Consider the following 24,605-nt stretch of genomic DNA (forward strand, 5'->3'; position numbering starts at 1 on the left):
TCACAACCCCATGTGACCAGGAGACTTTGCAATATTCATAGAAATCTAACTGAACTTGTTTTAAAGATCTCAAATCTGGACGATCATGACTGCTCAATTCTCTGCGTCCAGTGTATTATCTGTATGATTGAATCACACATTACACATGGATATGCAGCTATTGTCAGTGCGGTAGACTAACTGGTAGCCCACTCTGTGTGAGAATGTCTGGGTGAATATGTTGGATTATTGATGAGCAATGAATATGAAACATCCTAATGATGAGCTATGATGGATGAACTGCCACCTGGCTTTTCCCGTTAACGCATAGTTTATAGCTGGGTATTTCGAAATAGATTGAGGCTGAGCATTTTTTCATTCAGATTCAGTTATAAGCGAGGGGTTTCATACAACTAAAGTAGACTGAAAGTGAAAGTGAAAAAAGCTATTTAGAATTCATTTTTTCAAAACCAGACCGGACCACTGAGAAGATAGTGCCACCTGATGGTCTGAATTAGCACATTACACCCCTTCAGAATTAAAACGCTTGAAATGCAATGGAGCGAATCTCAATAACTACCGGAATAGTATAAACGTGAGATGAAATGTGGATTAGATGGGATATTACGGCAGCCTGACTTCTAGTGAATTATTAGGGATTCTCATGGATTATTTCCGCATCTCTATCATATAAATGCAACCCCCCACCCTTTGTATGTCGCTCCTCTTTCCCCCAACAGCATGCAGACGGACTCTGTGGTTCTCTCACTGCAGCTTGTAAAGGCGTCAGAATTTATTGCTCTTGTCATCTGTAAAACATATCAAATCTACCTCCTGCTGAAGTGAAGCAGCTTCGCATAAGAATAGGATTTGTCTCGCTGTATCAGGGCAGAACGAACCCATGCCCCCTCCCCTATTTCATACCCCGCAAATGATGAAAACTACCCAAAAAACAAGGGAAGACAGAAAATGTGTCGGTCTCAATATATGCCTACGTTTTTATGATATTCTGTATAATTAGGAACATATTATGGATGATCTACTCTTGCATCCTCTTACGGGGGTTATGACTGCATTGAATGAGAAGCTGGCCATGTCCATATCTAGATGCTTTGAATGTTCATAGTTCATGGTGAATGTTGAAAAGGTCAGTTCCTTTGTTCTTATCTGCCGTAAATGTTGTCTCACTAAATGTTGTCTCACTAAAATTGTCATGAGAGGAAATAATGCATAATAAATCACAAAAATTCAGCAAAAATTCAGCAATTAGTCCTCAATAATTTGAAAATACAAGCAGAAGCACATATATGAAATTTGTAACATTTATCTAACTAGGCAAGTCAGTTAAGAACAAATTATTATTTACAATGATGGCCTACCCCGGGGCAATTGTGCGCTGCCCTATAGTACTCCCAATCACAGCCGGATGTGATTCAGCCTGGATTCGAAACAGGGACTGTAGTGACACATCTTGTAGTGAGATGCTGTGCCTTAGACCGCTGTGCCACTCGAAAGCTCAACCTGTCTTGCAAATAGTGAATGATTTCATACCAATCCTTTTAACAAAAAGGGGGAATCAGATTTCAATATCAATTACATGTAGATGGCTCTGAATCTGTTTTTATGTGTCAGCATGAGCTTGTTCAAAGTATTCCCACCAAATGAGGGTTTGCATTAATTAGTTCTACATCTTGCTGCACTACATCTTGCTGCACTACATCTTTCTGCACTGCATCGTGCTGTATTTCATCTTGCTGCACTACATCTTTCTGCATGGTGAACTGTATCTAACAGTTTCAAGATACATCCAGATTCCTGACATCTGTAAATAGTAATGGAGTAACTTTATAGCGATAATGTTGGCATTTGACCAAATCTTCTCTCTTAGAAGTTTCAGATTTGATATTCACGGCTGTCAATGCCACTTTTGGCTACAGCAGTGCTACAGTTGTTACACATTCTTTGGTTATTGTCCAATGGCAGTTAGGGTTATTAGAGCATGACCAACCACAGAGGAGCAGCAGAGAGGTTGATTAATTACAAGACCCTTGCTTGTGGTGTATCAACATGGCGTCAATGAGTGATAGATGATTGGACACACGCATCTCAATAGACTTAAGTGTTCTCCCTTCGTCTCCTCTTCTTCATCTGCACTGATCTGAAACTCCAGGATACTGTAGGTGAAAAAGCAATATAGCGGGTGAAAGAGGAGGCATCCTGGTTTAAAGTGAAGGTGGAGGGTGCAGAAGGGTGGTGATGGTGAAGTGGGGTAGGAAGGAGAAGGAGAGAGATTTTAGGTCTGATTTATACTCTCGCTATAATCCAGCGAGGCCCATGTTCAGAGCGGCAGTTAAAATGATATAGACGTCTTGACATGGAGAGAAGAAAAGGTCTGACAGCTCCGGTCATCGGGGAGAAGAGACTCAGAGTTCACCATCAGGGCTGACAGTATGCAGGTATATTGCATTCCCGCTCATAATAACCTTTCACTCGAACAGGCTCCAGTTCAGCATAGGAAGGGTGAATTATGAGGACACATACACATGGACACACACCACCAGTGGCTCAAATTGATAGTAGTGTACAGGCAGATTGTCACCAACAGGTGGAGACAAAGCTCTTATCAATTGAGTGGATGGAGCTAACATTTCTGGGATAATTTAGTTTCTACCTGGAACTACTTGTTGATGAAATAATATATGGACAGGGAAGGACAAGAGTGAAGTGACTTATTGGCAAAAGCCATGAAATCGAAGGGTTGCATCATGTTTACTGACAGTGTTGGCGGAGCTACACTGAAAAACTAGTTTACCAAGCCACCAATTACTTCACACTGGAAGAAGATACGCTACACTAAAGCTACCCTTAAGAAAAATATAGTTTACTTAACTAAAGCTATTTTGAAAAGGTAACAAGATGACTAGCATGACTTTGTAATGACATTGTTTGTATACCAACCAGGACCAATGTTGATGACTATTCACTACTGAATACAGGCTTACATTAGGAGTAAAAGAAAACATCATACTGGATGTCAATCTGAAATGTCATAGACTATACATTGCATATGTTAACAATGTGTAATTAAGCCTATTAAACACATAAACAATGTTTCAAGTGAGAATTAGGCATGTCTGATGCAAAAAAAGATCAAGGAAATGATTGCCTACTTCACCCATATTTTAATTTTTTTTTAAAGAGTAGGCCTAGTGGGTAGTTCCAGTAGTTAGCTACACCGATATATGGCAAAAAAGTAACACTACCTAGACTTGAATTTAGTTCAACTACCACCAAGCTATTGTAAAATGTAGTTGAACTACACTACCGGTCAAAAGTTTTAAAACACCTACTTATTTAAGGGTTTTTCTTTATTGTAGAATAATAGTGAATAGAATAATAGTGAAGACATCAAAACTATGAAATAACACATGTGGTAACCAAAGAAGTGTTAAACAAATCAAAATATAAAATATATTTTTTTACTTGATGACAGCTTTGCACACGCTTGGCATTCTCTCAACCAGCTTCATGAGGTAGTCACCTGGAATGCATTTCAATTAACAGGTGTGCCTTCTTAAAAGTTAATTGGTGGAATTTCTTTCCTTCTTAATGCTTTTGAGCCAATCAGTTGTGTTGTGACAAGGTAGGGGGTATACAGAAGATAGCCCTATTTGGTAAAAGACCAAGTACACATTATGGCAAGAACAGCTCAAATAAGCAAAGAAAAACGACAGTCCATCATTACTTTAAGATGTGAAGGTCAGTCAATACGGAACATTTCAAGACATTTTTGCAGTCGCAAAAACCATCAAGCGCTATGATGAACCTGGCTCTCATGAGAATCGCCACAGGGATGGAAGACCCAGAGTTACCTCTGCTGTAGAGGATAAGTTCATTAGCGCTACTAGCTTCAGAAATTGCAGCCCAAATACATGCTTCACAGAGTTCAAGGAACAGACACATCTCAACATCAACTGTTCAGAGGAGACTGTGTGAATCAGGCCTCCATGGTCGAATTGCTGCAAAGAAACCACTAAGAAGAAAATACTTGCTTGGCCAAGAAACACGAGCAATGGACATTAGGTCTGGAGTTCAAATTGGAGATTTTTGGTTCCAACTGCCGTGTCTTTGTGAGACACAGTGTGGATGAACGGATGATCTCAGAATGTGTATTTCCCACCGTAATGCGTGGAGGACGAGGTGTTATGGTGTGGGGGTGAAACTGTCTGTGATTTATTTAGAATTCAAGGCACACTTCACCAGCATGGCTACCACAGCATTCTGCAGCGATATGCCATCCCATCTGGTTTGGGCTTAGTGGGACTATCATTTGTTTTTTTTGACAGGACAATGACCTAACACACCTCCAGGCTGTGTAAAGGCTATTTCACCAAGAAGGAACGTGATAGAGCGCTGCATCAGATGACCTGACCTCCACAATCCCCCGACCTCAACCAAGGGACTCTGTTGCATCCCGGAATGTGTGTGACGTTTGGTGTGGCATTATATTGTGTTTTTAATTTTTACACTTCGGTTACAAACAATCTGCCATCTGTCAACGATGGATTTACAGTGGTGGAGTGTTGGACTGATCTTGTTGATCGTGTACATACCCACTACAAACAGACAAAATTATGAAAACGCTGCTGGCAGCGGAATCCAATACAGCAGAGAGTTCCTACTACAATGCAACTCAAACACGAACGCGATGGATATCCCAATGGCCCATCTAATCCCCGATTGTCTGCGAGTGGATTACAAACCTAAACGCAAACGTGGAAAACGCAGGGGAATCCGACAAACTTCCCTTATCCACCACCTTGCTGATCAAGCCCAGTCACAGAGGGGAAAAGCGAATGAGCTGTCAGCGAATATGCACTTCCTACACGAATACCGGGAGGCCTGTTTGCTGGAGTTCACTGAGACTTGGTTGGATGACAGAGTCCCGGACAGGGAAATGGAGCCGGCTGGCTTCACTCTGGTCAGAGCGGACAGTGATCGGACAGTCACAGGGAAACATCACTGCTGGTGTCTGCCTGCTTGTCAGAGACCAGTGGTGTAAATCGATCCTGGTAAGAGAGAGACTCTGTACCCCCTACACTGAACTGCTTTCTGTGTCACTGCGACCCTACTAGTTCCCCTAATTGTTTGTTACCGTTGTGTACATTCAAACTAAAGCTAATATAACAAAGGCATCAGAGATTACTTCTAATCTGTCACAGAAATTGGAATCCATCTCCCACGATGCACCCAAATTTATTTGAGGGGATTTTAACAACTGTACTTTGCACAAAGTCCTGTGCACATACCACCAATATGTGAAATGTCACACTAGGAAAAATAAGACTCTTGATTTGTGCTATGGGACAATACCAAATGCGTTCTCTGCCACCACCACACCACAATGTTGTCTACCTTAGGCCAACCTACTGTCGCCCCTTGGAGAGGGAGAAACCCACAGTTAAAACTGTCCAGATCTGGAAGGACAACAGTAAAACTTGTCTCCAGGGGTGTTTTGACTGTCCCACCTGCTATCGTCCCACCTGACCAACATCCAGTGAAAGTGCATTGCGCCAAATTCAAACAACAGAAATATCAAATATCCGATTTCAAAAAGGCTTTACGGCGAAAGCATACATTGCTATTATCTGAGGACAGCGCCTAGTCACAAAAAACATACAGCCATTTTCCAGCCAAAGAGAGGCAAAAAGCAGAAATAGAGATAAAAAAAGCAAAAAGCAGAAATAGAGATAAAATGAATCACTAACCTTTGATGATCTTCATCAGATGGCACTCATAGGACTTCATGTTACACAATACATGTATGTTTTGTTCGATCAAGTTCATATTTATATCCAAAAATCTTAGTTTACATTGGCTCGTTATGTTCAGTAATGTTTTGCCTCCAAAACATCCAGTGATTTTGCAGAGAGCCACATCAATTTACAGAAATCCTCATCATAAACATTGATGAAAGATACAAGTGTTTTACATAGAATTAAAGATAAACTTCTCCTTAATGCAACCGCTGTTGCAGATTTCAGATTTCAAAAGCTTTACGGCAAAAGCACACCATGCAATTATCTGAGTATAGCGCTCAGCCACCAAAACAAGCCATACAGATACCCATCATGTTGTGGAGTCAACAAAAGTCTGAAATGGCATTATAAATATTAACTTACCTTTGATGATCTTCATCGGAATGCACTCCTAGGAATCCCAGTTCCACAATAAATGTTTGTTTTGTTCAATAAAGTCCATCTGTATGTCCAAATACCTCCTTTTTGTTTGCGCGTTTAGGTCACTAATCCAAATTCACAAGGCGCGGGCACTAAGTCCAGACAAAAAGTCAAAGTTCCATTACAGTTCATAGAAACATGTCAAACGATGTGTATATAATCAATCTTTAGGATGTTTTTATCATAAATATTCAATAATGTTTCAACCTGACAATTCTTTTGTCATTAGAAAGGAAAGGAAAGGGAACGGAGTCCGCGCGCGATAAACAACTCATAGCTTTCAGCTGAGCCATCTACTGTGACTGGTCTTATTCTCTCCCCTTTCACAATAGAAGCCTGAAACAACATTCTAAAGACTAGTGGAAGCCTCGGGGAGTGCAATTTGACCCCATTTACACTGGGTAGGCAATCACCTCAGATTTCCCACTTCCTGTTTGGATTTTTCTCAGGTTTTTGCCTACCATATGAGTTCTGTTATACTCACAGACATTATTCAAACAGTTTTAGAAACTTCAGAATGTTTTATATCCAAATCTACTAATAAGATGCATATCCTAGCTTCTGGGCCTGAGTAGCAGGCAGTTTACTCTGGGCATGCTTTTCATCCGGACGTGATAAATACTGCCCCCTATCCCAAAGAAGTGTTAAGAGATGTACAATGTGAGATCAAAAGACAGATACTGGTGGACAAGGAGGCATACAAGCAAAGGGTGGAGAGGACCCTCTCCTCAGGAAACTCAAGGGTGGCCTGGCAAGGGGTTAAATCCATGGCTAGTGCCCCCCACATAGGCAGGGGGAAAACCAGTGCTGACCTTGTGAACATGAGGGCTAGGACATGGCTAACGAACTGAATGTTTTCTTCTCATTATTTGAATCAGACAACCTTGTGTCAGAGGTAAAACAAATGGAAGCATCATTACAGATGTTTGAGAGGGTTGTTGACAGGCTGGTGTTTTGAAGTTGTTCAGGGATGTAAACACACATAAAAGCCCAAGGCCAGACAAAATAAGTGGACATGTGTTAAAGCACTGTGCTGAACAATTGGCTGTTGTTTTTTACAGACATTTTCCAATCCTCGCTTGACCAGCAACACGTACCAGTATTGTGGAACAACTCAATAATTATGCCAATTCCTAAAGCATCTAATCCCTCTGTGCTGTATGATTACTGCCCTGTTGCCTTGACATCCTTAGTAATGAAATGCCTTGAGAAAATTGTCAGCATCACTCAGAAGCTCCTTCTACCCATTTCAGGTTGTCTATCAGCCCAGAAAGGAGTTGATGACGTACGCAACACCAACACAGGCTCTCCTCAGGAATGTGTTTTGTCCCAACTCCTGTACATTTTATACACTAATAGTTGTACTAGTTCCCATCCTGACAGACACCTCGTTGAGTTCGCTGATGACACTGCCTTGATCAGCCTGTTGCATAATGACGAGGAACACCATGGCCCGGTCCTAAATGACTTTGTAGAGCGGTGTGAGGAATCACACTTGGTCCTCAATACCAACAAGACCAAAGAGATGTGCATAGACTTCAGGAAGCATACAACACCTACATCTGCAACATCTATCAGAGGTCAGAACATAGAGATTGTAGAGGAATACTAATATCTGGGTGTCCTCTTGGACAATAAGCTTCAGTGGAGTAAATGTGCAGACCTGATCTACAACAAGAGTCAACAGAGACTGTACTTTCTCAAAAAGCTGGGATCTTTTAATGTTAATTGTACTATACTGACTCTGTTTTACTCTGTTTTGTTTGTTGGTTTGGAAATTCCACTGTCATTTACATTACATTTACATTTAAGTCATTTAGCAGACGCTCTTATCCAGAGCGACTTACAAATTGGTGCTTTCACCTTATGACATCCAGTGGAACAGCCACTTTACAATAGTGCATCTAGGTCTTTTAAGGGGGGTGAGAAGGATTACTTTATCCTATCCTAGGTATTCCTTAAAGAGGTGGGGTTTCAGGTGTCTCCGGAAGGTGGTGATTGACTCCGCTGTCCTGGCATCGTGAGGGAGTTTGTTCCACCATTGGGGGGCCAGAGCAGCGAACAGTTTTGACTGGGCTGAGCGGGAACTGTACTTCCTCAGTGGTAGGGAGGCGAGCAGGCCAGAGGTGGATGAACACAGTGCCCTTGTTTGGGTGTAGGGCCTGATCAGAGCCTGGAGGTACTGAGGTGCCGTTCCCCTCACAGCTCCGTAGGCAAGCACCATGGTCTTGTAGCGGATGCGAGCTTCAACTGGAAGCCAGTGGAGAGAGCGGAGGAGCGGGGTGACGTGAGAGAACTTGGGAAGGTTGAACACCAGACGGGCTGCGGCGTTCTGGATGAGTTGTAGGGGTTTAATGGCACAGGCAGGGAGCCCAGCCAACAGCGAGTTGCAGTAATCCAGACGGGAGATGACAAGTGCCTGGATTAGGACCTGCGCCGCTTCCTGTGTGAGGCAGGGTCGTACTCTGCGGATGTTGTAGAGCATGAACCTACAGGAACGGGCCACCGCCTTGATGTTAGTTGAGAACGACAGGGTGTTGTCCAGGATCACGCCAAGGTTCTTAGCGCTCTGGGAGGAGGACACGATGGAGTTGTCAACCGTGATGGCGAGATCATGGAACGGGCAGTCCTTCCCCGGGAGGAAGAGCAGCTCCGTCTTGCCGAGGTTCAGCTTGAGGTGGTGATCCGTCATCCACACTGATATGTCTGCCAGACATGCAGAGATGCGATTCGCCACCTGGTCATCAGAGGGGGGAAAGGAGAAGATTAATTGTGTGTCGTCTGCATAGCAATGATAGGAGAGACCATGTGAGGTTATGACAGAGCCAAGTGACTTGGTGTATAGCGAGAATAGGAGAGGGCCTAGAACAGAGCCCTGGGGGACACCAGTGGTGAGAGCGCGTGGTGAGGAGACAGATTCTCGCCACGCCACCTGGTAGGAGCGACCTGTCAGGTAGGACGCAATCCAAGCATGGGCCGCGCCGGAGATGCCCAACTCGGAGAGGGTGGAGAGGAGGATCTGATGGTTCACAGTATCGAAGGCAGCCGATAGGTCTAGAAGGATGAGAGCAGAGGAGAGAGAGTTAGCTTTAGCAGTGCGGAGTGCCTCCGTGATACAGAGAAGAGCAGTCTCAGTTGAATGACTAGTCTTGAAACCTGACTGATTTGGATCAAGAAGGTCATTCTGAGAGAGATAGCGGGAGAGCTGGCCAAGGACGGCACGTTCAAGAGTTTTGGAGAGAAAAGAAAGAAGGGATACTGGTCTGTAGTTGTTGACATCGGAGGGATCGAGTGTAGGTTTTTTTCAGAAGGGGTGCAACTCTCGCTCTCTTGAAGACGGGAGGGACGTAGCCAGCGGTCAGGGATGAGTTGATGAGCGAGGTGAGGTAAGGGAGAAGGTCACCGGAGATGGTCTGGAGAAGAGAGGAGGGGATAGGGTCAAGCGGGCAGGTTGTTGGGCGGCCGGCCGTCACAAGACGCGAGATGTCATCTGGAGAGAGAGGGAGAAAGAGGTCAGAGCACAGGGTAGGGCAGTGTGAGCAGAACCAGCGGTGTCGTTTGACTTAGCAAACGAGGATCGGATGTCGTCGACCTTCTTTTCAAAATGGTTGACGAAGTCATCTGCAGAGAGGGAGGAGGGGGAGGGGGGAGGAGGATTCAAGAGGGAGGAGAAGGTGGCAAAGAGCTTCCTAGGGTTAGAGGCAGATGCTTGGAATTTAGAGTGGTAGAAAGTGGCTTTAGCAGCAGAGACAGAGGAGGAAAATGTAGAGAGGAGGGAGTGAAAGGATGCCAGGTCCGCAGGGAGGCGAGTTTTCCTCCATTTCCGCTCGGCTGCCCGGAGCCCTGTTCTGTGAGCTCGCAATGAGTCGTCGAGCCACGGAGCGGGAGGGAGGACCGAGCCGGCCTGGAGGATAGGGGACATAGAGAGTCAAAGGATGCAGAAAGGGAGGAGAGGAGGGTTGAGGAGGCAGAATCAGGAGATAGGTTGGAGAAGGTTTGAGCAGAGGGAAGAGATGATAGGATGGAAGAGGAGAGAGTAGCGGGGGAGAGAGAGCGAAGGTTGGGACGGCGCGATACCATCCGAGTAGGGGCAGTGTGGGAAGTGTTGGATGAGAGCGAGAGGGAAAAGGATACAAGGTAGTGGTCGGAGACTTGGAGGGGAGTTGCAATGAGGTTAGTGGAAGAACAGCATCTAGTAAAGATGAGGTTGAGCGTATTGCCTGCCTTGTGAGTAGGGGGGGAAGGTGAGAGGGTGAGGTCCAAAGAGGAGAGGAGTGGAAAGAAGGAGGCAGAGAGGAATGAGTCAAAGGTAGACGTGGGGAGGTTAAAGTCGCCCAGAACTGTGAGAGGTGAGCCGTCCTCAGGAAAGGAGCTTATCAAGGCATCAAGCTCATTGATGAACTCTCCGAGGGAACCTGGAGGGCGATAAATGATAAGGATGTTAAGCTTGAAAGGGCTGGTAACTGTGACAGCATGGAATTCAAAGGAGGCGATAGACAGATGGGTAAGGGGAGAAAGAGAGAATGACCACTTGGGAGAGATGAGGATCCCGGTGCCACCACCCCGCTGACCAGAAGCTCTCGGGGTGTGCGAGAGCACGTGGGCGGACGAAGAGAGAGCAGTAGGAGTAGCGGTGTTGTCTGTGGTGATCCATGTTTCCGTCAGTGCCAAGAAGTCGAGGGACTGGAGGGAGGCATAGGCTGAGATGAACTCTGCCTTGTTGGCCGCAGATCGGCAGTTCCAGAGGCTACCGGAGACCTGGAACTCCACGTGGGTCGTGCGCGCTGGGACCACCAGATTAGGGTGGCCGCGGCCATGCGGTGTGGAGCGTTTGTATGATCTGTGCAGAGAGGAGAGAACAGGGATAGACAGACACATAGTTGACAGGCTAGAGAAGAGGCTACGCTAATGCAGAGGAGATTGGAATGACAAGTGGACTACACGTCTCGAATGTTCAGAAAGTTAAGCTTACGTAGCAAGAATCTAATTGACTAAAATGATTAAAATGATACAGTACTGCTGAGGTAGGCTAGCTGCGTTGTTGACACTACCCTAATCAAGTCGTTCCGTTGAGTGTGAAGTTTCTACAATGCTGCTATTCGGGGCTAGCTGGCTAGCTAGCAGTGTTGGTTACGTTACGTTGCGTTAGGAGAACGACAATAGCTGGCTAGCTAACCTAGAAAATCGCTCTAGACTACACAATTATCTTTGAAACAAAGACGGCTATGTAGCTAGCTATGTAGCTAGCTACGATCAAACAAATCACACCGTTGGGACTGTAATGAAATGAAATGAAAATGTGATACTACCTGTGGAGCGAAGCGGAATGCGACCGGAATGCGAAAGTTCTATTCAGTAGACGTTGGCTGGCTGTTGGCTAGCTAGGAGTGTCTCCTACGTTAAGGACGACAAAATAGCTGGCTAGCTAACCTCGGTAAATTAAGATAATCACTCTAAGACTACACACTCTAACCTACACAATTATCTTGGATACGAAGACAGCAAAGACAACTATGTAGCTAGCTAATACTACACTAATCAAGTCGTTCAGTTGAGTGTGATAGTTACTACAGTGCTACGGGAGCCGGTGAACGTATGCTAGCTGGCTAGCTGCTAGGCAGATAGGAGGACGACGAAATACGATAATAACGCAAGTATCACTCTAAGACTCCACACTCTAAACTACACAATTATCTTGGATACGAAGACAGCAAAGACAACTATGTAGCTAGCTAACACTACACTAATCAAGTCGTTCAGTTGAGTGTGATAGTTACTACAGTGCTACGGTAGACGGTGAACGTGTTGGGCAGATAGGAGGACGACGAAATACGATAATTACGCAATTATCTTTGATACAACGACGGCTATGTAGCTAGCTAAGAAGAAATTGCTAAGATTAGACAAATCAGACCGTTGTACTATAATGAAATGTAATGAAAAAGTTATACAACCTGCAGACCGAAGGAGACCGAAGCGCGGAAATATGTCAGACAGGGAAATATGCTGAGAAGGATTATCACCACATCAAGCAAGGTACTTGGAGTCAAACAGACAGGCCTGGATGATATCTTTAAGGTCAGGGCCCTCCGCAAGGCTCACAAAATAATTTTAGACCCAAAGGGAGGCTATTTTATTTAGGCAAAGGGTGGCTATTTGAAGAATCTAAAATCTAAAATATATTTTGATTTGCTTAACACTTTTTTGGTTACTACGTGATTCCATATGTGTTATTTCATCACTATTATTCTACAATGTAGAAAATAGTCAAAATAAAGAAAAACCCTTGAATGAGTAGGTGTTCTAAAACTTTTGACCGGTAGTGTACATGCAGGCCTAGTTCACTACTCCCCAACACTGTTCACATGATCAAGCACAGGCCATAAGCATAATGCCTGTTCCTAAGAGGTCCCTCTGACAGCAGTACGGTCAATACAGTGGCCACATATAAATCAGTCCAGCTACTCTGGGAAAAGGAGAATGGCCCACAGCAGGTTTAAGTTTACAGTTGACACCGAAAATAAAGAACACTTTAGACAACTTTATTGCGTCCCAAATGGCACCCTATTCCCTACACTCGTTAGAAAAAAGGCTTCTAAAAGGGCTCTTCGGCTGTTCCCATAGGAGAACCCTTTTTGGTTTCAGATAAAAATCCTTTTTGGTTCCAGGTAGAACATATTGGGTTTCATGTAGAACCCTCTGTGGAAACGGTTCTGCATGGAACCCAAACGGTTCTACTTAGAACCAAAAGGGTTCTGCTACCTGGAACCCACAAGGGTTGTTCAAAGGGTTCTCCTATGGGGACAGCCGGAGAACCTTTTTAGGTTTTAGATGGCACTTTTGTTTCTAAGAGTGCACCTATAGGCTCTGGTCAAAAGTTGCTTTGATATGGTCTCTCTTGGGGTGCACTGCAAATGAACGTTCTCTCTTTCTCTTGCAGAAGAGGCTGCTCAAACAAGTAGGCCTCCAAGAGTAAGGTGGCACACCACCAAACATGTCGGTGGAGGATATTGGTTTATGATGTCAGCCTGTCTAACATAGCCTACTGTGAAAATAGCCTCCTGTGCTTTAACTACAGCTGGAAAAATAGATTGGAGCTATTTAATTGGCCAGTACATAATTACGCACCCCACCCCCCCAAATGTTCCTCCCTTTCCCGTCTGCCTTTGACGATGAGCAGTGCACATAATATTTCTTTATCTCTTAAACATTTATCTCTGAACATTTTCAAGTTATTTTCAATGTAAATATTTTTCTTATTATTATAAATATTTTTTCTTGTTTTATTACCAGACGGGTTGGTTGTTTAGCAACAAAACCAAAGTGCATGCAACTGTGGGCAAAACAGACATTATTGCCATAGATTGTTGACAACATGTAAAATACACTGAACAAAATTATAAATGCAATGTGTAAAGTGTTAGTCCTGTGTTTCATGAGCTGAAATAAAAGATCCCCAAAATGTTCCATATACAGTGGGGCAAAAAAGTATTTAGTCAGCCACCAATTGTGCAAGTTCTCCCACTTAAAAAGATGAGAGAGGCCTGTAATTTTCATCATAGGTACACTTCAACTATGACAGACAAAATTAGAAAAGCAATCCAGAAAATCACATTGTAGGATTTTTAATGAATTTATTTGCAGATTATGGTGGAAAATAAGTATTTGGATAATAACAAAAGTTTATCTCAATACTTTGTTATATACCCTTTGTTGGCAATGACAGCGGTCAAACGTTTTCTGTAAGTCTTCACAAGGTTTTCACACACTGTTGCTGGTATTTTGGCCCATTCCTCCATGCAGATCTCCTCTAGAGCAGTGATGTTTTGGGGTTGTTGCTGGGCAACACAGACTTTCAACTCCCTCCAAAGATTTTCTATGGGGTTGAGATCTGGAGACTGGCTGGGCCACTCCAGGACCTTGAAATGCTTCTTACGAAGCCACTCCTTCATTGCCCGGGTGGTGTCTTTGGGATCATTGTCATGCTGAAAGACCCAGCCACGTTTCATCTTCATTGCCCTTGCTGATGGAAGGAGGTTTTCACTCAAAATCTCACGATACATGGCCCCATTCATTCTTTCCTTTACACGGATCAGTCGTCCTGGTCCCTTTGCAGAAAACAGCCCCAAAGCATAATGTTTCCACCCCCATGCTTCACAGTAGGTATGGTGTTCTTTGGATGCAACTCAGCATTCTTTGTCCTCCAAACACGACGAGTTGAGTTTTTACCAAAAAGTTATATTTTGGTTTCATCTGACCATATGACATTCTCACAATCTTCTTCTGGATCATCCAAATGCTCTCTAGCAAACTTCAGACGGGCCTGGACATGTACTGGCTTAAGCAGGGGGACACGTCTGGCATTGCAGGATTTGAGTCCCTGGCGGCGTAGTGTGTTACTGATGGTAGGCTTTGTTACTTTGGTCCCAGCTCTCTGCAGGTCATTCACTCGGTCCCCCTGTGTGGTTCTGGGATTTTTGCTCACCGTTCTTGTGATCATTTTGACCCCACAGGGTGAGATCTTGCATGGAGCCCCAGATCGAGGGAGATTATCAGTGGTCTTGTATGTCTTCCATTTCCTAATAATTGCTCCCACAGTTGATTTCTTCAAACCAAGCTGCTTACCTATTGCAGATTCAGTCTTCCCAGCCTGGTGCAGGTCTACAATTTTGTTTCTGGTGTCCTTTGACAGCTCTTTGGTCTTGGCCATAGTGGAGTTTGGAGTGTGACTGTTTGAGGTTGTGGACAGGTGTCTTTTATACTGATAACAAGTTCAAGCAGGTGCCATTAATACAGGTAAAGAGTGGAGGACAGAGGAGCCTCTTAAAGAAGAAGTTACAGGTCTGTGAGAGCCAGAAATCTTGCTTGTTTGTAGGTGACCAAATACCTTTTTTTCACCATAATTTGCAAATAAATTCATTAAAAATCCTACAATGTGATTTTCTGGATTAGTTGAAGTGTACCTATTATGAAAATTACAGGCCTCTCTCATCTTTTTAAGTGGGAGAACTTGCACAATTGATGGCTGACTAAATACTTTTTTGCCCCACTGTACACAAAAATCATATTTCCCTAAAACATTGCGCACAAATTTGATTAAATTTATTCTGAGGGAGCATGCAATAGGCATGCTAACTGCAGGACTGTCCACCAGAGCTGTTGCCAGATAATTGAATATTAATTTCTCTACCATAAGCCGCCTCCAACGTCCTTTTAGAGAATTTGGTAGTACGTCCAACCAGCCTCACAACTGCAGACCACATGGCGTTGTATGGCGTCGTGTGGGCAACCTGTTTGCTGTTGTGTACAGAGTGCCCCATGGTGGGGGTTGTAGTATGGGCAGGCATAAGCTATGGACAATGAACACAATTGCATTTTTTCGATGGCAATTTCAATGCATAGAGATACCGTGATGAGATCCTGAGGCCCATTGTCGTGCCATTGATCCTCTGCCATCACCTCATGTTTCAGCATGATAATGATGAATAAGAATTTGTTCTTAACTGACTTGCCAAGTTAAATAAAGGTTAAATACATTTTTAAAAAGCATGTTACAAGGATCTGTACACAATTCCTGGAAGCTGAAAATGTCACAGTTCTTCCATGGTCAACATATTCACCCATTGAGCATGTTTGGGATGCTCTGGATTGACGTCTACAACAGCGTGTTCCAGTTCCGCCAATATCCAGCAACTTCGCACAGCCATTGAAGAGGAGAGGGACAACATTCTACAGGCCACAATCAGCCAGATCAACTCTATGCAAAGGAGATGTCTCGCACTGCATGAGGCAAATGGTCACATCAGATACTCACTGGTATTCTGATCCATGGCCCTACTTTTTAAAGGTATCTGTGATCAACAGATGCATATCTGTATTCTCAGTCATGTGAAATACATAGATTAGGGCCTAATGAATTTATTTAAATTGACTGATTTCCGTTTTTACTCAGTAAAACCTTTTGACATTTTTACATGTTGCATTTATATTTGTACTTATTTTTTATTGAACCTTTATTGAACTAGACAAGTCAGTTGAGAACAAATTCTTATTTACAATGATGGTCTACCCTGGCCAAACCCTAACCCGGACGACGCTGAGACAATTGTGCGCTGCCATATGGGATTCCCAATCACGGCCTGTTGTGATAAAGCCCAGGATCGATCCAGGGTCTGTAGTGACACCTCTAGCACTGAGATGCATTTCCTTAGACCACTGCACTACTCGGGAGCCCTATAGATACCTTGTTCAATATATACAGTATGTTATCTCCAAACGTTTATTGAAAACAAATACATTTGCACAATGAGCACTATCACATACAATGGGGAGAACAAGTATTTGATACACTGCCGATTTTGCAGGTTTTCCTACTTACAAAGCATGTAGAGGTCTGTAACTTTTATCATAGGTACACTTCAACTGTGAGAGACGGAATATAAAACAAAAATCCAGAAAATCACATTGTATGATTTTTAAGTAATTAATTAGCATTTTATTGCATGACATAAGTATTTGATACATCAGAAAAGCAGAAACTAATGTTTGGTACAGAAACCTTTGTTTGCAATTACAGAGATCATACGTTTCCTGTAGTTCTTGACCAGGTTTGCACACACTGCAGCAGGATTTTGGCCCACTCCTCCATACAGACCTTCTCCAGATCCTTCAGGTTTTGGGGCTGTCGCTGGCCAATACGGACATTCAGCTCCCTCCAAAGATTTTCTATTGGGTTCAGGTCTGGAGACTGGCTAGGCCACTCCAGGACCTTGAGATGCTTCTTACGGAGCCACTCCTTAGTTGCCCTGGCTGTGTGTTTCGAGTCGTTGTCATGCTGGAAGACCCCGCCACGACCCATCTTCAATGCTCTTACTGAGGGAAGGAGGTTGTTGGCCAAGATCTCGCGATACATAGCCCCACCCATCCTCCCCTCAATACGGTGCAGTCGTCCTGTCCCCTTTGCAGAAAAGCATCCCCAAAGAATGATGTTTCCACCTCCATACTTCACGGTGAGGATGGTGTTCTTGGGGTTGTACTCATCCTTCTTCTTCCTCCGAACACGGCGAGTGGAGTTTAGACCAAAAAGCTCTATTTTCGTCTCATCAGACCACATGACCTTCTCCCATTCCTCCTCTGTATCATCCAGATGGTCATTGGCAAACTTCAGACGGGCCTGGACATGCACTGGCTACTTATTTTCCACCATAATTTGCAAATAAATAGATTTTCTGGATTTTTTTTCTTCTCATCTTGTCTGTCATAGTTGAAGTGTACCGATGTTGAAAATGACAGAACTTGTACAATTGGTGGCTGACTAAATATTTGTTTTGCCCCACTGTATGTGCCAGAGCACGCCCAGGTAAATTATAATTGGTCAATACAGGCCACGTTGTTTTAGGCACTAGTGTAGAAAATGTTATGTTGGGAGAACTTTGTCCATAGATGCTACATTTCAAGTTTTGTACAGGTCGGTCATTCTGTGCCAGAGGAGTAGCATTTTTAAGTGTTTTTCACAAAATTCAAAATGCTGTAAAATCCACCAGGGCAGGTCTTATTAGTCCTTGAGGCAAATTTGTTTGTTTGGTGGAGAGGGACCCATATACTGAATTTCATGACTCTAGGTCACACTGGGTGAGGGACATTACCATGCATTACCATTCAAAGTTTACATTTTCAATCGCTTGATATATTGCCAGCATGTGGCTAATTGGCTTGGACCTTTACCATCATGCAAGGTTGCACCCTCCTAGGCTTTCCCATCTCATGGGAATTTGCATTTGAATTTTGCCTTATTCAAGAAGAAGAGTAATAATAATAATAACAATTAGGTACCCCGGTTGAGCGGCTTTTGCACATTTTAGAACCTTCCATTAATATTTAAGTGTAACCTCCACCAACCTGGGGCACCGGGCCATTCAAAACGTACTCACCCATTGCTGCTAGCTATCTGACCATTCAGAATCATAACATAGCACGGATTCAGCCCCCATCGGTGGGCACCCATAATTTTCGGGACGTTTTCAGCCAATCGTTCTATTAGGCTAGCTATAAAAATGTAGAGGGTCGTTACTAGTTACCAAAGCCACAAAGTCATAAACCCGCCTGATTCTGTTCAAATTGGAATTACTAGCTAACATTCGGGCTACTTAATTTATGTTTTCAAAGGCTAAACTCTCCTGCAAACTATAAAGTGATCACCAATCACAGACATTTCGAAAGGGACGAATGTGTCAACACGTGCTACGAGGTAAGTTGTCATTAGTTGATCTAAAGGGAAGAGATGCAAGTCACATTGTGTAAAATATGGATATATACTGAACAAAAATGTAAACGCAACATGCAACAATTTCAACAATTTTACTGAGTTACAGCTCATATAAGGAAATAAGTCAATTTAAATAAATATATTAGGCCCAAATCTATGGATTTCAAATGACTGGGTACAGCCATTGGTGGGCCTAGGCCCACCCACTTGGTAGCCAGGCCCACCCACTTGGTAACCAGGCCCAGCCAATCAGAATACGTTTTTTCCCACAAAAGGGCTTTTATTACTGACAGAAATACTCCTCAGTTTCATCAGCTGTCCGGCTGGCTGGTCACAGACGATCCCAAAGGTGAAGAAGCCGGATGTGGAGGTCCTGGGCTGGCATGGTTACATGTGGTCTGCGGTTGTGAGGCCTGTTGGGCATACTGCCAGATTCTATAAAACGACGTTGGAGGTGGCTTATGGTAGAAAAATTAACATTAAATTCTCTGGAAATAGCTCTGGTGGACAATCCTGCAGCCAGCATGCCAATTGCACGCTCCCTCAATACTTGAGACATCTGTGGCATTGTGTTGTGTGACAAAACTGCACATTTTAGAGTGGCCTTTTATTGTCCCCAGCACAAAGTGCACCTGTGTAATGATCATGCTGTTTAATCAGCTTCTTGGTATGCCACACCTGTCAGGTGGATGGATTATCTTGGTAAAGGAGAAATGCTCACTAAAAGGGATGTACACAAATTTGTGCACAAAATATGTGAGAAATAAGCATTTCGTTCATATGGAAAATTTCTTAGAACTTTTATTTCAGCTCATGAAACATGGGACCAACACTTTACATGTTGCATTCATATTTTTGTTCAGTATAATATAATCAAACTTTCATCAAACTTCACATTTATTGGGATTTAACCTCCATCCTCTACTGCCAAAAATGGATGGGCCTCCCCTAGGTTTCTTACTTTCTTCTTCCAGGGAGATTTTCCTGGCCACTGTATTTCTGCTTTTGCTTGCTCTTAAGGTCTAGGCCAGGTTACTGTAAAATCACTATATGACAACTGGTGAAATAAAAAGGGCTTTATAAAAATGTAATTACATTGAATTAATATTGCAGGTTGTACTTTTATAAGTAGATTTTTAATGTCTGCATTTCAGCTGCTTGATGCATGTTCGACAATGGTAGCAGAGGAGGAGAAGGAGATATTGGCGGGTCGGAGACGGTTGACATCATGTCGGACGAGGAGGACGAGATCGTTGAGGGGAACTGCATTGGGTGGTGAGACCTCCTAGGTTCCGCAGCGAGGAGCTCACTACTTTGTGTAAGGTGCTGCAAGGAAGTCTGTAGGCTGACCGCAGGTTTCAGGCTACACACTCCAGACATCACACCATAGGGGCGGCTGGGTAGCCTAGTGGTTAGAGTGTTGGACTAGTAACCGAAAGGTTGCAAGTTCAAATCCCCAAGCTGACAAGGTACAAATCTTTCATTCTGCCCCTGAACAGGCAGTTAACCCACTGTTCCTTGGACATCATTGAAAATAAGAATTTGTTCTTAACTTACTTGCCTAGTTAAGTGGTTGTTCATGTCCAGTGTATCCCCACCACATATATTGATTTGGCTTTTCATTCAATCTACTTTTCTTCAATAACAAAACTTGCATTTCAGTTGGTCATTGGTCATTTATGTAAGTGTGATATTCGTAGAAGAAAATAACAATTGCACATCCCATATTTTACAGAATGAGAAATAACAATGCCATTCACAGTTTATTTGACAAAAGTTTCCAGGGGATCCAGAGACCCCCTTATCATCCCATGATGAGGTGAGAAATATCTGATATTGTAGGCTATTCTGTTGGCTATATACCATCCATATTTGGTCTGCTGAAATTAACTAAATAATAATGTATTCTTTGATATATTTCATAAGGGTTATGTTTTTGTATATTTGTGTGCAACAGAATTTGCTGTCGAATTTTAGGTCCCGCTTTAAAAGGACGTTCAGCTTATAAAGGCTTCAAAAAGCCTTCATAAAGCCTTCATAAGCACTACATACATGGGTTACAAAGCATCTATAACAGTATGTCATGTTTTATAAAGGGTTCAAAAATGTGGCATAACTGTGTGACATAATCACCAATGTCAAATGTGACATAACCAACTATGTCAAATTCTACTGAAGGATGGCATATGCTCTAAAGCCATGTCATGTTAGTCACATTACACTTGATCTCATTCCCAAACACAAAATGTCTGGTGGACCAATGCATCAAACTTGGCCTTCATTAGTTAGGGTTAGGTATCAAATTAAAATGTAATTAGTTCAATTGTGTTAATAGGCAGGGTTGTGCAATAATTGACTTTTTGACTCTGAGAGAGAATAAAGTAGACGGCACACGTCAAGCGTATGATTTATGACCCTATGTCAGGATGACGTGTGCACGCCCATATTTGGACATCCGGTCAGGACATCCTGTTCCTGTTCTAACGCCTTAGAGGGTGTGTGAAATTATGTATATATTGTATCTATTCCTTTGAAGCAGTCATGACGATTGATGTGTAGGGACCTGGTTCAACTGGGGTGGTCTGTGTTTGAACATTTCAAAGAGTATGGCCCCCACACCCCCTATTTTATTGCCCTTAGGGTTGTTATCTATGAAGCAGGAATGTCTGGGAGGGTGATTGTGTGTGTTAGAAACAATGTCCCCTCGCATTGTGTACATTTCAAGCTTTCAACAACAATAAAACAGCCATCTAAATCATGTTTCTCGGCCTAACACACTGTTGAGTTTTCTATTTAGTTCTCTTTATATGTACATGCACCGAGCTTCCAGGTGGCTCCAGCCTATGGATGTTCGGTGCATGTACACCGGGGAGATTAGAACCCCAAAGTAAGAGGGGGTAAGAAAGATCCTAAAGGTAATTTCAGATTCAGGTTTAGGGTGTAATAACTTTAGGGAAACCGCATTTCACACTATGTACAGACATAGAGAACCAACACATAAAGGTGTAACAGGGATGAATGGATATTCAATGTACAACAGTTGTCTTCTGTAACAAGCAATACATGTTAAATATGTGCCACAGTCAATCATGACAGCCTCTTTATGAAAGGCCTTTACTTATGACTTAAACAGATTCATTTTCTACCCATCTTATTCATTAATGCTGTGTGATAAATCAGGTGTTTCTTGGTGGGCATAGCCAGGACCTACATGCCGGACTGATTATCTACCCATGGAGGGAAAATTTACGGAGCTTTGATTGGAGCGTGCAAGAATGTCATGGCGTAGGGGGGAATCGGAAACGGCAGGATGTCAACACCTATAACCAGGACCTTTATCTGAAAGAAAGGAATACTATAAATGTGTAATTATTTATGACATGCTTTAAACTGTATGTACTAAATATTTGGAATGAAATCAAATGGTTTTAAAATGGTATCTCACCCCTTAATGAATGGGAAGCTCTTGTTTTAGCTCTCACCCCGGACTGTCGCAAAGAAAAAGACTTATGGAAAAGCCATGTTCGTGCGTGGGTGTGCGTGTGCCGGGCCAGGAGGAGTGTGTGTTCCAAAAACAAGAGGGGTGGGGGTGTGTGTTCAACAATGCCCAGGCATCTGTACTCAAGGCCCTTTCTCTCTCTCTGTAGGGGATCGTTTCAAACCAAGGTTTGCAATATCATGCATACAGTATGTCCAGATATCTGCCTACCCCCCATCAAAAAGTGTGACGGCGTCTCTTAAAATGGGCACTTTCGATTCATTAACACACAGGTCTTTCAAATCCGAATTTATCTCACCCCAGAGGATGTGAATACAGTATGTCTAGACCGACCCCCGGGGTTAAACATTGATATTTCTAATCAGCGCCCGGTGCCCCCACCCAGGTCTATAAATTTACATCGGACACCCCCCAAGCTGCTAACCCGGAGGATGTATGAAATCTAAAAGGCAATACACGCATACAAAATGTCTCGACACCCCCCAAGCTGCTAACCCGGAGGATGTATGAAATCAAAAAGGCAATACACGCATACAAAATGTCTCGACACCCCCCAAGCTGCTAACCCGGAGGATGTATGAAATCAAAAAGGCAATACACGCATACAAAATGTCTCGACACCCCCCAAGCTGCTAACCCGGAGGATGTATGAAATCTAAAAGGCAATACACGCATACAAAATGTCTCGACACCCCCCAAGCTGCTAACCCGGAGGATGTATGAAATCTAAAAGGCAATACACGCATACAAAATGTCTCGACCCCCCCTGTTTGTTTGAATTCACTGCCTTTGTTCTCTAAACCAAATATACAGGGTGTTGCATACAGGATATAGCCCGAAAGAAACTTCACCACAATGCCCCATAAACTAATTCCATACTTTCTCTCCTTTTGAGCCATGACCGCGAACGAGTCTAGTGAAGCATATACTTTCCCACCCTGTTAGCACCGTTTTAGCGCAGCTACAAGCCAACAGGCCAGGACAGATAAAAAGATAGTCTGTGAATCCATCCTAATGGAGCTTTCTGAAGTTGAGTTTGTGAAAAACATTTTTTTAAAGATTTGGACTCGGGGAATTGTTTGAATATTATGGATATTATTGTAATATTAAACAGGAGTTATATGTGTTTAAAAAAAAAAGTAAAATGGCCATATTCTTGTAATTTAAAAAATGTGTATATATCGTATAACATGTTAATATTATCTAACGTTCACAGGAAATCCAGAGGCTACCGGACATAATTGATTGGGAAGCAACAGTTAGATGGGGATTCTCAGAAGCAAACTGCGCCCTGTCCTTTACGTAGCCCTTCACCATCACACTATTTTTGGCGTAAGTCCCAAAAAATAAAATCCATAATGATATTTATACATTAAAAACAAAAAGTGTGCACCCTATTTGAATTAATTACACATTTTTACTATTCCTTTCTTACAGATAAAGGTCCTGGTTATAGGTGTTGACATCCTTCCGTTTCCGATTTCCCCCTACGCCATGACATTCTTGCACGCTCCATCAAAGCTCCGTAAATTTTCCCTCCATGGGTAGATAATCAGTCCGGCATGTAGGTCCTGGCTATGCCCACCAAGAAACACCTGATTTATCACACAGCATTAATGAATAAGATGGGTAGAAAATGAAACTGTTTAAGTCATAAGTAAAGGCCTTTCATAAAGAGGCTGTCATGATTGACTGTGGCACATATTTAACATGTATTGCTTGTTACAGAAGACAACTGTTGTACTTTGAATATCCATTCATCCCTGTTACACCTTTATGTGTTGGTTCTCTATGTCTGTACATAGTGTGAAATGCGGTTTCCCTAAAGTTATTACACCCTAAACCTGAATCTGAAATTACCTTTAGGATCTTTCTTACCCCCTCTTACTTTGGGGTTCTAATCTCCCCGGTGTACATGCACCGAACATCCATAGGCTGGAGCCACCTGGAAGCTCGGTGCATGTACATATAAAGAGAACTAAATAGGAAACTCAACAGTGTGTTAGGCCGAGAAACATGATTTAGATGGCTGTTTTATTGTTGTTGAAAGCTTGAAATGTACACAATGCGAAGGGACCTTGTTTCACACACACACACACACACACACATACACACATACACACATCCACACACACCCACACACACACACACAATCACCCTCCCAGACATTCCTGCCAACAACCCTAAGGGCAATAAAATGAAATGTTCAAACACAGACCCTCCCAGTTCAACCCGGTCCCTACACATCAATCATCATGACTACTTTAAAAGAATAGATACAATATATACATAATTTCACACACCCTCTAAGGTGTGAGAACAGGAACAGGATGTCCTGACTGGATGCCCAAATATGGGCAGTCCCTAGAGCACGTGATCCTGACATAGGGTCATAAATCATACGTTTGACGTGTGCAGTCTACTTTGTTCTCTCGCTACTGTGTTAAATAGTGATGTTGAGAAATACTTACCTCAGTAAGGTCAATCCTATAGAATTCTATTGTCACTTCCACTAAGACCAACTTTGAATGGCTGGTTTATAAAATGGCACGGACAGAGATGGTCGCCTCACTTCAGGTCCTTAGTAAACTATGCAGCAATTTTTTTTTTAGGTATTATATCC

Source organism: Oncorhynchus nerka, linkage group LG26 (genome assembly GCF_034236695.1).
Source record: "Oncorhynchus nerka isolate Pitt River linkage group LG26, Oner_Uvic_2.0, whole genome shotgun sequence".
NCBI lineage: Eukaryota > Metazoa > Chordata > Actinopteri > Salmoniformes > Salmonidae > Oncorhynchus > Oncorhynchus nerka.